At 43.5% G+C, this 17040-nt stretch overlaps 1 protein-coding gene across 1 annotated transcript in view; it reads left to right on the top strand.

Moving 5' to 3' along the window:
• The first annotated feature begins 1260 nt into the window (after nucleotides 1-1260).
• Nucleotides 1261-17040, top strand: part of RHEX (regulator of hemoglobinization and erythroid cell expansion) — a 158078-nt gene continuing 142298 nt past the window's right edge. Inside the window, exon 1 of the mRNA XM_086920376.1 lies at nucleotides 1261-1332. The gene's annotated coding sequence lies outside the window, so the exon portion shown is untranslated. The remainder of the gene's footprint in view (nucleotides 1333-17040) is intronic.

The following is a 17040-nucleotide window of genomic DNA, read 5'->3' as shown; positions in this document are numbered from 1 at the left end:
GATGGTCTGAGCTGCAGTCGCACGCATGTGACTGTGCCCCTCCCTCTAAACAATATGTGTTTTTTTCCTTACTTCTAAAGCAGTAGGACAGTGCGAGAGATGGTGACAGGCATAGGGTAGGAACTGGGGGCCATATCTACGAAACACCATTTTGCATTTCCTAAATAGCGAATGCCAAGAAATCATTATATAGGAAATACAAAATGGAATACACAAAAATAGAGACTTCCTAATAGCGATTCCTACAAAGTAATACTGGGGAACCTTAGTGCCCGAGGTTGCCTTCTCTGAGGTGTGGCTGAGTTGCAGGGCGATCCAAAGGTTTTTGGTGTGAAAAACAGCCACAGGAAGTGCTGAAAGGGGGCTTCATGTCAGGACCCCCGGAGTTCTTACTACAGGGCACTGGAGTCAAAGCGACAGCGCTCCCTTCTTTCCAGGGGCAGTGGTAAGCCCGAGCACCGGGGCTTGGCCTGGCGATGCTCCGTCTCTGCCTGTGAGTTCATTTTCCTGTAAGATGGGGTCCAGCGGTGGAAGACCCTCAAAGGCCTGCACCAGATGCTGTACATTCCGAGTGCTGTTGCTGATCATGCAGGCAGTCTATACCATTACTACTGTGTAATTTTCTCCGAATAAAACTGGTGTGGTCCCAGTTGTGTGCTTGCGGATCTTTCCTTTGCATCCATTTATCCAGGGTCCTCGGTGTGGGTGCCTGCCTATGGGGGGTCTGTGCTATGCAGTGTAGTGCATGCACTAGGATGAAGGTGGAACTACCCCTTGACCTCCCAATAGTTGCTGTCTTACGTTGGTTCAATAAAACAATAAGTGCCAGGTGCTTGACATGCAGAGACCAGGCTGGTTGCAAAATCCACTCCACCCCCTACACTTCAACCAGAGAGCAATATGTTGCTCGCTCTCATATTGATAATATAGGGATGGACCAACCCATCAACTAATCACCAGGCATAACAAAGTATCATAGGTATAGCTTTTATCTGCAGGGCGGAGCGCTGATGTGCCTGCCAGGGGGCAAGGAACTCAAATAAAAACGTAACTAAATAATAAAAATGCTCAGGCGCGCTTCAGATAAGTGTATTGGGCCTATTTTCAACCCCCCTCCAGGAAAACCATGTTCCAAGCAAACTCTGCGGTTTCCTTTCTCTGTAATTTCCTCTTGCTCTGATAGGATCTAGTGCCGGGCTGTTATCTCTCTGAGTGACGTGATCGGAAGTGGAGGCCGTGACTTGCAGCCAATGAGGGGTCGGCCTCAGACAGTATGTGAGCACAGAGGGAGACATCTTAGAAACTCGCACTGGAGGGGTCCCTGGATGCTGGGTAAGTTGGAAAGGAGTGTAAAAGGGAGTGACACTAGTCATTCTTTGTGTCTCTATTCTGCTTATATAACGATGGAATTGCTTCTGTGCATTTTTTATACTTATTTAGAAATATGTTAATGATGTCAAATGTTGCTTTGAATGCATCTCAGGGATCGATATAGTTTCTACAAGATGGGGTGACCCAGCACCCAATATCGACAGAGCACGGTCAAACAGGGTTGTGGGTACTGATGCTGCGGAGTGCATTCACTCAGGGTAGGGTTTTTCGGGTGATGCAAAGTGTTGTTTGCATCCTTGGACTAACTTGGCATTCTTCTGAACATCTTGGAGTTTATATTGCCTGTCAAGGACCATGGCTTTTAATAGTCACCCTTTTCCTAAGATTAAATCTAACTCCCAAAGCTTCTTGTGTGAATATGACATACTCCCGATGGTGGGAGACTGACTTGTGAATATACTTAGGGGTAATTCACACCCAACAGAAATAGATTTCTGAATTGGGCTATAAGGCTCTTCCTGGGCTTGTGTGTGTCCAGGTGAGAAGAGAAGCATTTTCCTCCTGGTGGAAGCTGCAATGGGAGCTCTTTTGGCACTCCTTGCAGCACTGATTATACAGGCTGTTCATTGCTGCCTGCCAGGTGTGGGGTAGTGTTGGGTAGTGAGTCCACCTGAGCAGGAGCACTGTGTTTGACCTGTTCAGGCACAAGAAGCGCGTGGGCATCCTTTATGGTATACACAGCAAGCACTGCATGACGGGAGATAGCCAGAGTGACATCCAGATTCTCCCTCCTCTTTGATGAAGATCTGACTTTCAGTGATATACACCCAGACTTGTATTTTATATCAATGGACTGGGTTGGCCTCTGGCCACATAGGAGGGTTGTCATGTTAGTAGGTCACCATGAGGCTCATTTATGAGCCCCTTGCGCCACTTGTGCATCACATTTTGTGATGAACCGGCGGCATAAAATATGCACCTCACTGTGACAGGTAGAATGTATGCAGGGTGGGCGTTACCCCCCAAAAAAGGGCCGTAGAAAATTTCACTACACCTCTTCTAGGACGCCACTGAATCAAAACTTACGCCTCCCTCACATCAGTCGTAGGTCTGACGCAGGCCCTTTCACATGGTGCTTGCCCCATGTGAAAGGACACATTCCTGGAGTTGCATCTGTTTTCAGTCACTCTTCAGCAATGCGTCAATTTTGCGCCTACAGATATGCCAGGAATACTGACGTCTCTGTACATCCTTGCGACATGGAATGCCGTACAGTAAATACGGCGCATCCATGGTGTCGCAAGGAGGGCGCACTGAAAAGTGTTGCATCTCTGTTTCCACACAGCGATGCAACACTTTTCAATCATGACCCTTTCTGTCAAAAATCAAACATGATCCCATTGTATTGAAAGCAGCAATCCAAGACAACAATTCCCAGAAAATATTAGATGGTGGAATTGAACCATGGGCTGTGACCAGGCAGCCTGATGGCATGCAGTGAAGAGGCCACCATAGTGCATATAGAGGGCAGAGCACTGACTCCTGAGCCAGTAATTGTTGATTTTAGAGGACTGTCAGGAAGTCAACTGGATTTGTTGGGTCCCTTCGGAAAAGAAGTTACAAATCGCATCTGTTTGCTTCAGTAATGCACATGTGTAGACAAGCATTGTGATGGGTAATATTGTATGCTGCATGCAGGCCTTGTTTGTTGGGGCAGGGCCGTTTCAGCGTCACAATTGTTTTTACAAGACTCTTTAGGAGTTCTTCTTTGATGATGAAACATGTTGACTATATAGCTATCAGTAGTCTTGATGAGACGTACTATGCCTCAAAGGTGTCTGTGTGTTTTAGTGTGACTGAGTCTGTTGTGTAACCGAGCTTATAGTTAGTTTTCAGAAGTAGGGCAGGCTTGAGGAGGTAGTGTTTGCCAAAGTCTTTGCCGCTGTTGTTCAGCAAAGCTAAATTCCACAGCATTTCAAAAAGGTCACTCCACAGTAACTTTTGTGCAAACTCAATGCCAGGACATACCTTGTCAGGTGCAAGACATTTATTACTTGAACCAGTCTCCCACAGTAAACAAGGGTGTGAATTTTCATGGCTTCAAAATTTATGGAGCATAACAAAAAATATACATTGGCCTGGAGGTGGCATTTGTTCTCTTGAGATCCGTGACACGTTTTCTTCAGCGAGGGGTGCATTCAGCACTGTTGGAAGTGTGTTACTTGTAAGAGTGGCAATACATGCAGAGTTGATGTCATGGATTTCATTGTAAATGTCTAAATTCTAACTTTGGTGATGGCTACATGGGGTGCAAATATCATTAATGAAGCATGCAAAGTGGCACCAGGGTCTGTTGCGTGCTTATCTAGGTTCCTGATCGATACTGTGACCTTATGCCCCTATTCGGCTATAAATCCATTTATTCCCTATATTGGCATAACCGTTCAAGTGCGATTTTCTGAAAAGTCATCTCTGGCCTCACACGAACAGAGCCACATTCCAGCATGACTCTCTGCTACTTCCTTTGCGACCAATTAGTGCAATGACAGAGCAGCAGTCACTATCTGATATTCCTAGATAACACTCCGAGTTCTTCAACAAGATAAAAACTTAACAAACCTGGAAATCCCCGCTTGCTATGTTTTGATTAGTAATGGAACTCTAATGAGCAACTGATAACTGTCACTTCCTAGTGACATCTTTAATTGACGTCTTATGTCCAGCAAACTTGCGTCAAACCCGGCACCTGTCAGGTATAAATATTACCAACGTTGCCTTAAGCAATGTGAGTTCGTTGCCTGTTGCTGATGCCAGCTGCCTGCATGACCCTGTGTTGGTAAAAACTAGCACTCTGTCGCTGCAGCCTGCTATCCTGTGGTGGTGAAGCTGCTGATTACCATTATCGCCGCTAAAGCGCGACCTATGGTGCAGTACGCTTAAGGAGCTGAACAGCCGTCCTCTGCGAAGACATCCAGCAGATTCCAGCTGCCCGCAGACGCTGTCACCCCTCCTTCCTCGACGCGCTGAAGAGAGCCGCTGCCTTTCTCGTGCAGAGAAATCCAGTCCCGGCGCTTCCGGTTTACCCTCGCGGGTGACTGGGATATCGAGAGAGACCCCTGAAGGAGATACCAATCCTCCATCATTCTATTCAGAGGTATGGTGTTGACTAAACCCTTAGACGAGAATTCTTGAAACAAACCTTGGCAAAACCAACTTAACTTAAAGCTACTTACTTACTCCCCTTTTCACGTGTTAGGCTTAGGTCAGGCACACTGGGGTAGGCTTAGTTAGAAGCACCAGTTGAGTATGTTAGCCTAATGTATATATGACTGTATATATGTTTTATTACTTTTAAACCATTGTATGGCTAAGAAACCATATCAATGCTTTTACAGTTCTATTTCGCAATACTTATCTTACTGTACGTACTTTTCATAATAACAGTTATTGCAATTGTGGCAATACATTTCTCTTGTACGAGAAGAAAGACTGTTCAATAAATGTTAACCCTTTATTGATAAACGCCCGTCTCTCTATTCTCTACATCTCGTGAAAGTAAACTGCACTAGACTGACTGAGTGAAATCTGTGTCTATTGTTTCACACGACCCTAGAGATCGACTCTTGATCTGAGGAGCAAAGTTGTCATGTTGCATGGTTGTTGGAAAACTGAATCCCTTCTTGTCTGTGCCAAGGAAGCTGATCACTTCCTATGCAGAGAAGAAAGTTTCCAGTGACCTCTGAGCTAGTTGGTAACACAACCCAATTAAGTTTAGCATAGTCAGTGGAGGCCTGGAATATAAGCAGTTCCACGTCGATACTACTGTTTATGTTATTCCAATGCGCAGAGCCTAGTGGGAAACTAGGAACTACACTACATGGCGCCCAAACGTTTGGTAAGGCAATAAACTAACGCAAGACTTGTAGAGTAACTCAGTCGTGCATATTTCACACCCCTTTCTCCCGTAAATACTCCAATAGACGTCTGGAGTGGGTAAAAGGTTAAAATCCGCCCGACCTTAGTAGGAAGAGATTCCTATGTAAAGCTCTGGTTTATTCAACGTTGAAGGATACAGTGTTCCAAAATATTGTGCATCTAATCTTTGTCTCCTTGGAGACCTACTCTGCAAACCTCGCATTTTTACAATGCCAGAAAACGGAACCTCTGGGGCCGCAGCAGATGCGACTCAGCAAGGTCCCGAATACACAGACCCGGGTGCTATTATCATCCCGGTCCAGTTAAGAAGATCTATAACTTTAAAACTTATAGAACACGGACTGACACCTCAAGGTGGTACAGTAATTTTCGTGATAGAGGCTCACGAATATCGGCAGACAGAGGTATTCTATTCATGGATAAACTTTCCAGCGGTAAACGCTATAACACAAGAGTTTCACTATTACAAAATAGAGGAACCTCCGGGAGAGTACGCTCCTTTCGAGGAGATTGAAATCCCACTTAAATTTCAAGAGCACCTGCTCTGGTTTAATGGCGCCCTAAAACACAATGATCACATAACCAGGCTCGGTCCACTAGGTAGACCAGGAGCCACGTGGCCGGTTCTAGCCAGCTACACACCACATCCTGACATTGCAAAAATGTCTAGAGAAGAGCTGTTAGTACAGCTAAACACATTAATAAAAATACATAGGCAATTAGTCCAATATGTAATGCGGACTGCAACAGTCCAGCCAGCTGTTAATACACCACAGCTGACCCCTCATCAGGGGAACACAAATAAAATTACACCACAGAACATACAGTCATGTCTTGGTAAAACACCCGTAAAACGGGAACAAATTCCTTTCTGGTTAGCCCAGAAAATCACTCAAATAGAGGCAGTATTTCCTGATACTACCCCTATTGAGAAACACAGAATCTTGACCATCTGCCTTCCTATGGGAATCGCACCACACGTGGAGGACTGCGACACTTGGGGTACAGTCTTTGCTTCCATTTACACAAAAACACACGGTGTTCCGTCTATGGCGGTAATACCAGAAGTGCTAAAACAGATTCAAAATGAATTCGGTCCAGAGCCCGCTTTAAATCTAGGTATGAAATTACTGAAAGATTTCAAACAGGTCACGGCTATATTATTAGCCAACATAAAGGGAGAAGCAGCATCTGTGGCGATTCGCCAGAAGTTGAGGGAAACAGATATAAAAGATCCTGTTGAACTTGCAAAAATCATAGAAAAGTGCTATGAAGAATTAGGTAGAGACAGCTTGGGTGGGAAACCAGTTAAGCCCCAACTGCTCGAAAATCCTGAAAAATTATTTATTAAAAATAATTTAAATACTCCTAAAAAGAGCTGGGATGGAAATAAACAATCCACTCCCAAGGAAAAAGTTTTCCAGTCCAGAGGAAGGTCTCCTCGCTGGAGGGAAAGAACTCCGACTCGAGAACGCCAGTCTCCCCAACGGGAGCCCTCTGAGAAAAGATATAACCTTAGAAATAGGGATAATATAAAAAAACCTGATAGATATCAAAGTATTGATACACGTCCCTCTCGATCTCTTCCACAGAATTCGGAAAGAAGAGGACGGTCAGACCCAGGAGAGCACACCAAGTCCAAAGACAAGGAACCTGCTCAAAATAAGAAATCTCAATTTCAGAAAAAGAAGGTAGCCAGTATTAGAGTAATCAACCATGCCGAGAATACTGAGGACACAGTTGAAAAACGGGGAGTGGGCATTGACAATGTTGGACAGTGCAGCAGAAATCAGTATAGCGCGCAAGATCTTGATGAGTCATCTGGAGACAGTGGACACGAATGAATACATTCAGGTTGAAACTGCCGACGCCAGACTTAGCGAGCCCCATAAAATATACGAAATAACATTGCGTATGGAGGGTGATAAGACTAGGAAAATTAAGGGTCTATTTTGGGATAAGCTCTCAAAAGGCTATGATATTCTGTTAGCTGAAAAAGATTGCCCCCCAGAGTTTGTCAGGGAGTGCCCTCGTGGCGAAGAAGTGATTATGCCTGCCTTCTCGAATCATATACCGATTCACAAAAAATATACATATGCAAGGAAATGGGCAGTAGCCCAGGCACCTGCATTGTATAAAAATCATGTAGGATGGGATGAGGATTCACCGCCTCACAAAATCCAATTAAAAAGTGAACCAACTGCCCAACGGCAGTATCCCATAAAGCAAGAAGCTAAAAAACAGGTCAGGGAGATCTTAGATCAACTTGAGTACCAGGGGGTGATTGAAACATGCACCTCTCAAATGAACAATCCTTTGTTTCCTGTCTCCAAGCCAGACAATTCATATCGTCTAGTTTTGGACTACAGACATCTTAATACATGTTGCAAAACCTTTGCAGTACAAAACTCGCATAGTGCAGCCCTAATGAATAACATAGTTAGGAAAAAATACAAAACGACATTAGACATTTCTAATGGTTTCTTTTGTCAAAACATTGCACCAGAAAGCAGATATTTGACCGCTTTCTCAGCATTTGGGTCACAGAAAAAATTCTGTCGACTCCCACAGGGGTTCAAGAACAGCCCAGGACTATTCTCAGCTAGGGTAACAGAGTTACTACAAATCTATGATGATGACGCATTATCTTACGTAGATGATATTTATCTCACAGACGACGACTTGGATACTCACTTGAAAAGAGTGAACACCATTATACTTGGGTTCGCAGCAGAGGGTTACAAATTCAACTTTAAAAAGTCCCGAATTGCCCATCTGACAGTACTGTTCTTAGGGTACGAATTATCGAGTGAAGGGAAAAGCCTAGCGGACAACTTCTTAGAGAAGTGCGCTGTACTCCAAGCTCCAAAAACGCTGAAGAATTTACAATCAATACTAGGTTTTCTGAATTTCGGAAGAACTTACATACTAAATTACGCAGAGAGGGTTAAACCTCTCTACGAACTAATAAAACCTGATTTAAAACAAATCAATTGGACTCAAAAACACACAGAAATTTTGAGATCACTGCAAACAGACATGTTAGCAAAAACAAAATTAGATACGCGTGACAACACGATCGATCTTGTAATCCGAGTCATCCCAGGAAGATGCTGATTCACGTACCTAACCTCTAATGAGGGAGAAAAGGTACCAATTTCAATGAAATCTCACTTGTACACACAAGCAGAAAAAACATTCAGTCACACAGAAAGAACTGTGAACGCAGTGCAAATCGCATTAGCAAATGAACGAGAACTAGCACACGGCAAACGGATTAATATCCTTACAGCGGAATCCGCCTTCGAGGCGCTATTCAGCCCGGTAAACCTGCCCACAGTGTCACTGGATCCGAAATGGATACAGTGCATAGATTCTCTAGGAGCGGAAGACGTGAAATACTATTTTGCTCCGCAATTTGAAGAACTGAATGATTTAGAATATGAAGAAGAATATCCTCTGCCAATCGAAATCCTGCCTCTCCCACAATACGCCTGTATAATCTCTACAGATAGCTTTGTACAGCATTTCAACGTAGAGAGAAAATCCTACGATGCAGCATGTGCGATCATTAAAGGTCGTTGGCTGTGCGGTAAATTCAGACCGAAAATAACAAAAACCGAATCAGTAAAGTACTGTTCGGCTCAAAGAACTGAAATCAGATCTTTAAAGATGGCGCTCCAAAATGCAGAACGCGAATTCCCCACACTTATAGTGTGCGATTCTCATTTTTGCGTCAATTCTTACAATAACAAACTGCAGAGTTGGATCGAAAACGACTACAAAGATGACACAGGTGCCACAATAAAGCATAAAAAGCTCTGGAACGAGGTAGCTCTTTTACACAAAGAACTACAAAAGACTCACGTGATTCACGCACAGAGTCTTCAACGTGATGGCGTTCACGTTGCAGGGAATTCATTGGCTAATACAGCCAAAGCGGAAGCAACTAAACCGGCTTCCGTAGCCACAAAAAAGCGTACAGATAAGTACATAGACGGGGAAACCATGCTGGCAGTAAAAACGACCGTAAAAGGCGACTGTGCAGCACTACCCGTAAACTATCCACTCAATTATGCATACATAATCGATGCAAACTCCGTTCCTTTTGCTCGAATCCCTGGAGTGGGGGATAGAGTAATTCCAAACATGAACAGGAGAATATTTTTAATAGCAGACGCACACATGGGTTTGGGTCTACGGCACAGAGAGATCAAGGAATCACTGACTGAATTACAATCAGTATTCTGGTGGCCGGGAATGAGTGTAGAACACCAAATATATGCAAACAACTGTGAAAACTGTAATAGGGATCGCAGCAGCGAACCTTGCTACCGGCTACCAGTCAAAAAGAGCGTAACGCTGCCTACACCCCATCCTGCGTCCTATTAATAGTTAAGACGAAAAGCACTTAAAAAATGTGGCCCCAGCGCTCGGCTGACGCTAGAACGGTTATAAAAGATTTGCGAGTCTTTATCGGCACATACGCAATTACCACGTTCCATTCTGACCAGGGTCCTGCTTTCAGCTCTCGAGCCTATAAGGAGGCCATGGCCAGCATGGGAATTGGGTTGTGGTATTCTTGTCCGTCGCACCCCGAAGGGAATAGTGTGGTAGAAAGAAAAAACCGGGACATAAAGCAATCTATAACAGCGAAGGTATTAGGTTCAGGCGCTGGGTGGGTCAAACATTTAATAAGTGTCCAGACTAGTCTTAACAACATGCCAAGAAATTCTCTAAAAGGTTTCAGCCCATACAAACTATTGTTCGGAATTAGAATGAACGTTCAGGGCCTCGATAGTCAGATGTCAGTGGTACAAGAAGAAACAACGCAGTTTGATGTAAAAGACCGTTTGGCTGTTTTACAGGAACTGAATGAAACAAGAAAATCATTAAGCAACATAAAGTTAAAGCAACAGCCAAGTACCACTGACGAGGCACCACCCGCAACAGCCCCAGCAAGGCCTGTCTGGATTCCAAAGATTGGGGATCTAGTCAGGGAAAAGATCGCGGTTAAGAAGGAATTTGGGCCTTCTTACAGAAAAGCAGTACCCGTCTTAGCAGTCAACGGAACAAGATCAGTTGTTCTACCGCCCCTTGCTGGTAAAAAGGAGAACAGAGTCGTGTCTATCGATCTGGTAAAACCACAAGCATGTGGCCTATAATCAACAGTAGGCCCAGTGGACTCCCAAGAAACAACAGAATACCCAAACTTGCAACAATCCAAGAGGTTCAAACTGAAAGACTAATCACATTCGATCAGCCTGCAGTGCACAATGAAGGACTATGCAATAATGCCATAGAACTCGTGCCTCTTGAAACACAGATTGAAACAGTTCGTCAAGAAACAACACCAGTCTACAATGATGTGGCATCAGAAAGTGCTACCGATAGACAGATTGAAAGAACAATCCCATCAATTGACAGAACTGCCTCTGGTTATTTCATCAACTTCGACAACTTCTCTGAAGATTTTAACGACCCCGAAGTGATGCCAGAAACAAAAAAGTCTTTTAAAGAAAAAGCAACGGAACTCTTTCATCAACTGAAGGAAATCTACCTTATTTCCCCTTGGCTAGAGTTCTGGTTTGGTCTAGGTGTATTTTTCCTCCTGCTTTGGCTCATCATGGTACTGTGTTTGGGAAAATTCATTGAAGGAAAATATATTACAATGGACACAGCAAATCAGAACATCAACCTAGTCCTGAAACCACACAGATCATCCCACGTGAAGAAAAGAGAACTGTCAACAGTAAATGTCACAGCAATTCCAATACCTGGTGGGGTAGTATGGGAGAAAACAGACTATGAGATCTATGGTCCGGTCGAAATCCTGAAGTATCCTCATCAACTAAAGGTTTCCTTAAGTGACTTTGTGACACCAAGTACATTCTCTGATGATTGGGACTTTAACAGTATTAATGACATGATGTCTGATTTAGTAATGTCAGCTAGATTCACAGATCATGATTATTTACAAGGTTCATCTAGTTATGAGCAGTTATTCTGTTACACCCATTATGGGGATCATTACTTGCATAAATCTGCACAGCCTAGAAATGTTTTTATGTATAATCAATGGGAACATTGTGCTACACCACCTAAAAGCAGTTCTAAAGCATTTTTTGAGAAATTCAAATACTTCTCAGGGTTTAACACCAGTGATGCAGAAATGTTTTATTACAAACTGTTAGATAAAACAGGAATGAAAACAATGCTGACAAATTCTAAATTGATATATTCAGAAGCATTTTATGACAAAATGATGATATTTGGTTTTGATTATTGGAAAAATAATATTGAAACGAAAACAATTTGGGGTACAAAAGATTGGCAGGTGCAAGGCATAGAAGCACTATTTAGAACCTGCATGATACCAGAACAAATGTTATTTTTAAATGACACTGTACACCAAACATCCTGTCTTGGCCTAGCTAAGATCAAAGACCTTAAAACACCGTCTATTCCAAAGCCAATACCAGAAAATGCAACAGCTGATATTGAGTTAGACGTGTCACAAATTTTACATTTCAACAGAACACAACCTGATTGGAAAAAGTGGTTAATCTGGCCTACAGACACAAATAGCTGTCAAGATAGGTTCCTGAATAAAACACAGGGGTTAAAAATGACCAGATTAGACCCTAGATACTCCCAGAGACAACATCCAGGGATTATAACAACATACAGTGTAGGGAAACTCTGCCTTGAATGGCTAACTACATCCACACTAGCTGAAATTAAGCAACACTTGTCTTTGCTAAAAGATGGTGCTGATTTGCGCGATTTCATTCTTGGACCACGCAAACAGCGTCAAAAGCGTTTCATAGCGACCAGTATCTATGCTGCGTACAACGAGGCTTGGAAAGTAAAGCAAATTGAAACTGCTGAAAAAATACGAGAAATTGATCGTATTAATTTGGAGAAATCACTTTCTGTGGTAGACAATGGGTTAACGACTCTGTCTTCCAGAATATATTCTTTGGACAATATTGTATCCTCTGCCTTTGATGTGATAGACAGAGATTTGCTTATGTTACAACATGGCCAGTCTCAATTACGCTCTATTATAGAATTAGGCTGGACGCTGCAAAATCTTCGTTCAGGCTATGTGCCTTGGCGTTTAATGAACACAAGGTCATTATTTTCCAGTTTTAACCTTACTGATAAACAGATCAGTTTGGCACAGAAAGGAGCAGACTATACAATTCTGAGCATCGAAAAACTCGAGAGATTACCATTGACAATGTCAGAGAGTCCTGTCATTGAATGGATAATACACGGAATTATCACAATTCCGATAACAACTTTCCGATTTAAAAAGTGCCTTGAGTACATACCTGCTGGCCAGTATGAACAATTGGGTAAAGGATATGTAAAATCCGAATGGAAATTACCATACACTCATTCTTGCTATAGTGACAGTGACAAAAATGTATTTCTTAGTGGTAACAACTGTAAACATTCACTAAGCGGTATACTTTTGTGTCAGGGTATTAATTTACACGGAGCATGTGATGGAAATTCAAACAACCTTTCATGCCACCAGCTAGTCACACCTGCAACTCAGATAGAGCCCTTCTTTATGCAACTCGCGAACGGGAGTTACATTCTTAGAACGGATCACAGGTGTTGTGGCCTCGCGCCAGGGAAAAGTTATCTAGTACAAGTTACGTCCATGGTCAAATGTTGTATGCAAGCATTGTTCCCGAGCGGGCCTCCAGACATAGTGACTCCCCTCTGGCCTCGTCTGAATCTCTATTCTATACGAATTGATACATTAAGCAAAATGAAATCTGTGCTTTTACAGACAACCGTGCCTATAACGTCATCTAAAGAGACGTATGATCTTCTAGTCGCAAGGACGGCTACTGAGGTTCATGACCTTTTATCAACAAATTGCCCCGTGCATTTTGTAGAAATGTTCAGCCAACTCCTTAACATGTCTAGTGCAACAAGCATCCCAGGCATATTTAAGACAGTCTTTACGGGACTGCTAACACCCTTCCAGGCAATTTTGGGAATCTTTCCTAATTTTGTGCACTCCATTTTTGGCGGCATACCACTATTTTTGGGACTCGTTGCAGGGATTCTATTTTTGACCCTCCTGCTACGTTATGGCAAGCCTCGGCTCAGACATAGCTCCCATGGGAATGGAAGAGACAATCCTAGCAATGCGCTACAGGGACAGGATAACTAACGTCCTCGGATTGGCCAGGCTGAGAGATCTAAACATGACCTGGTTCCTTTCATTCAGACCGATATGGCAAAATTGCATTTTACCTGTGCTACGGTGTATGCTTTGCGGCGATGAATGCGTGTTGGACATCTGTCTTTCACTTCCATCAGCAGTACCAATGGACGTCGATACTTTGCTCAGTCCAATAACGGCTCACGCATTGTGTTGTCCCCAGCGGCTACCAATCCTGATGACGGCATTTGTGGAGACTCCTGTACTACAGCCAAGTGGTAACAGTGGAGCGAGTGACAAAAGCAACATCATCCAGTTACAACGTTCTGTGAGCATTGCTGGTCCTGCCTTCGATGACAGCAATCATTCTCACACCTGCCAAGTTACAGCGCTATCTAATTTGGTTGAACTATCACCTGATTTTGTAGACCAATTCTTTGAGAGCCTGTCTGATACGATGTTCTCACCCATAGAGACACAATAACTTTTGAGAAGCTTTCCGACACACAGCGTTCCCATGAACTCTGAATTCGGCCTTCAGTTTTGATCAACAAAAACTGCCAAGTGCTTTGGAAATCTATTTTTCTTTGAATTGGACAATTTTTTTAAATATTGACCCTCTCTTTTTGGCACGAATAATTCTTTGCTTAACGTAAAAACTATTCTTAGAGAACAGAAGCTTCACACTTCTATTTCTAAGCACATCTAGAGACATAACATCATAACACCAGCCTCTAGCACACATGTTATTACAATGCATTTTTATGTGATGATTTATCTCGCCTTTCTTCTGTCAGAGATACTTCATGTGTAATTCCTTTTGCATAATCGTTCATTGACTTCATATGCAATAATTTTTGAATGATTAATATGCTTTAAAAAACGTACAGTACCTAAATTCCATGTATTACAAGTACTCCTATTTCGAATGCATTTATGTATTTTGGGGTGGGCAATGTTACACATGCATCTTATTGCTTAGTTTTAGTAATTTTGATGGACATGAAAACGTGGAGTGGGTGTTGCGTGCTTATCTAGGTTCCTGATCGATACTGTGACCTTATGCCCCTATTCGGCTATAAATCCATTTATTCCCTATATTGGCATAACCGTTCAAGTGCGATTTTCTGAAAAGTCATCTCTGGCCTCACACGAACAGAGCCACATTCCAGCATGACTCTCTGCTACTTCCTTTGCGACCAATTAGTGCAATGACAGAGCAGCAGTCACTATCTGATATTCCTAGATAACACTCCGAGTTCTTCAACAAGATAAAAACTTAGCAAACCTGGAAATCCCCGCTTGCTATGTTTTGATTAGTAATGGAACTCTAATGAGCAACTGATAACTGTCACTTCCTAGTGACATCTTTAATTGACGTCTTATGTCCAGCAAACTTGCGTCAAACCCGGCACCTGTCAGGTATAAATATTACCAACGTTGCCTTAAGCAATGTGGGTTCGTTGCCTGTTGCTGATGCCAGCTGCCTGCATGACCCTGTGTTGGTAAAAACTAGCACTCTGTCGCTGCAGCCTGCTATCCTGTGGTGGTGAAGCTGCTGAAGTGGAGTGAGCAGCATCACTTTACACAAAGTCTGTGTCTTGAGAACTGCCTGTGAAGGACACTTGAAAAGGGAGCCAACACAAACTGGCTCTTAAGGTTCAGACAGTGGATCCACATCTGCCATGATCCAAACTGCCTCTTTTTGTTCCAGCTCCAAGTTCTTTAAGGACAAGAAAATGAGTGCTCGGTAGAGTGCTTGACAATCCTCTGTGTGGCCAGGGCTTGGGTCTGCCTGAAAGCCGATCTCCCAGAGGTGATTGTACATCACTAGATGTTTGCCCTTTCACCTGCAGGAGCTGAGGGTCGGCCTAGTGCCTAGAAGCCTCCCTGACTACTGAGAGAGCATTCCGCCTAGCACTGCAGGAGCAGAGACTGTCAAGGAAGAGAAGCCCAGCGTGTTCTTCCCATGAAGAACACCCAGAGAAACCGAACAGTCAGAGAGAAAGAAACCAGGAGCAAACCATGCTGTGAGTGGGCCTCCCGTTCTCTTTCTCTGCGGTTCTCATGTGAAACTGCTCCCAAAAGTCTACTCAGTTGTTACAATGTGTGTGCCCACCTGACAGAATCTGTGTGCTGTAATCTGGTGCTGCCACTGGTGATGTCGTGGGAAGCCATGATGCTGCCAAAGAAGAGTCCATCGGCCTAGGAAGGCCGCAACTGCCAAGAGCAACATCTACTGACCATTGGCTCAGTGGAGGCCGCAACTGCCAAGAGCAACATCTACTGACCATCGTCTCAGTGGAGGCCGCAACTGCCAAGAGCAACATCTACTGACCATTGTCTCGGTGGAGGCTGGCACTGCCTTGCCATAGGATACGTCTGGAAATAGCCAGTGGAGGGCTGAAGCTGCCAACGTTGCTGTGTTTGCTATGACAAGACCTGCCAAGCTCTATTGATTTGATAAACATGCTCCAAAAGAAGGCCATGCATGCGAGGACGTGGTCTGCCCCCGGTCAGCCCCTCAACGGCGACAGAAGCAACAAGCAAGGACTCAGACCTTTACTTGTGGTTGGAACAGAGAAACTGCAAGAGTCTAACCCTAGGACTTAATTGGTCCAAATATAGGGACCTCGTAATGGGCCCCTTTTAAAAAAAACTTTCATTGTATTCTCAAATTTATGCAGTGGTTTTCTCATCCAAACTCCATTTATAAGCTCTGTTACCTAAAAGTAGGGGTAAGTGAGCGTGGACCCATTTTATATTTGTAGGTAAAGCGATTTCTTCACCTGGAGAAAATGATTTATATATGTCAAGAAAGGTTGAAAGAAAAATTTACTTATACCCTACTCATGCACATTATGTTTAATGCTGGCAGTCCGCCGACAGAGAAGGGGAAGCGGGTGCATGCTGTGAGATTTCCAGTTCTCTGTGTAAGTCTCTCCCTAAGTGGTTCAGGCTGGGAAAGATGTAAATGCAGTGTCATTATACATGCACGTACATTTCTGCATCATTCTTTTCAGTTTGTGAGAGTCACCCCTCTATAGAGAGGTGAGAAGCAGGTTTCCAATAGCTAGCAATGGTCATGTGCAAACACTAATCCTGATTTCACTAATCTTTAATACATCTGTTCTTGTATGGCACTGGATTTGAACAGAGCCCAGGGGCGTCTGTCTCTCCGACACGGTTGTGCTAGTTAGAAGGCGGCACTCTGCTGTCTTGTTAAGTATTATAACATTAACAGGAGTTGGAAGGAGCTAGCCTGACAGTACTGCAGACGAGTACTGGAACATACAACACACCAAAGAGGACACTTATGTTGACAGCACAAACATCCCTGACTGATGTGACGTTAGGGCTCTTTTCCAACCCATTGTTTCTGACCTCCCCCCTCCCACGACCGACAGGGGCTGTGGGAGATTTTGCTACGACAGTGGTCCAAGGATGTGTGTGTCTTGTCTAGCATTGGTTTTGTCACAGGAAAGTACTCTTCCAGTACAAAATCCTATGCTTAGACACATTTGTTAAGATTTCTGACATTGGATGTGTGCTGTACTGCGAAGAACAAATGTAATATTTGA

Source organism: Lissotriton vulgaris, chromosome 5 (assembly GCF_964263255.1).
Source record: "Lissotriton vulgaris chromosome 5, aLisVul1.2, whole genome shotgun sequence".
Lineage (NCBI taxonomy): Eukaryota > Metazoa > Chordata > Amphibia > Caudata > Salamandridae > Lissotriton > Lissotriton vulgaris.
Note: the sequence above shows the minus strand (reverse complement) of the source record. Positions and strands in the feature narration are given on the sequence as shown.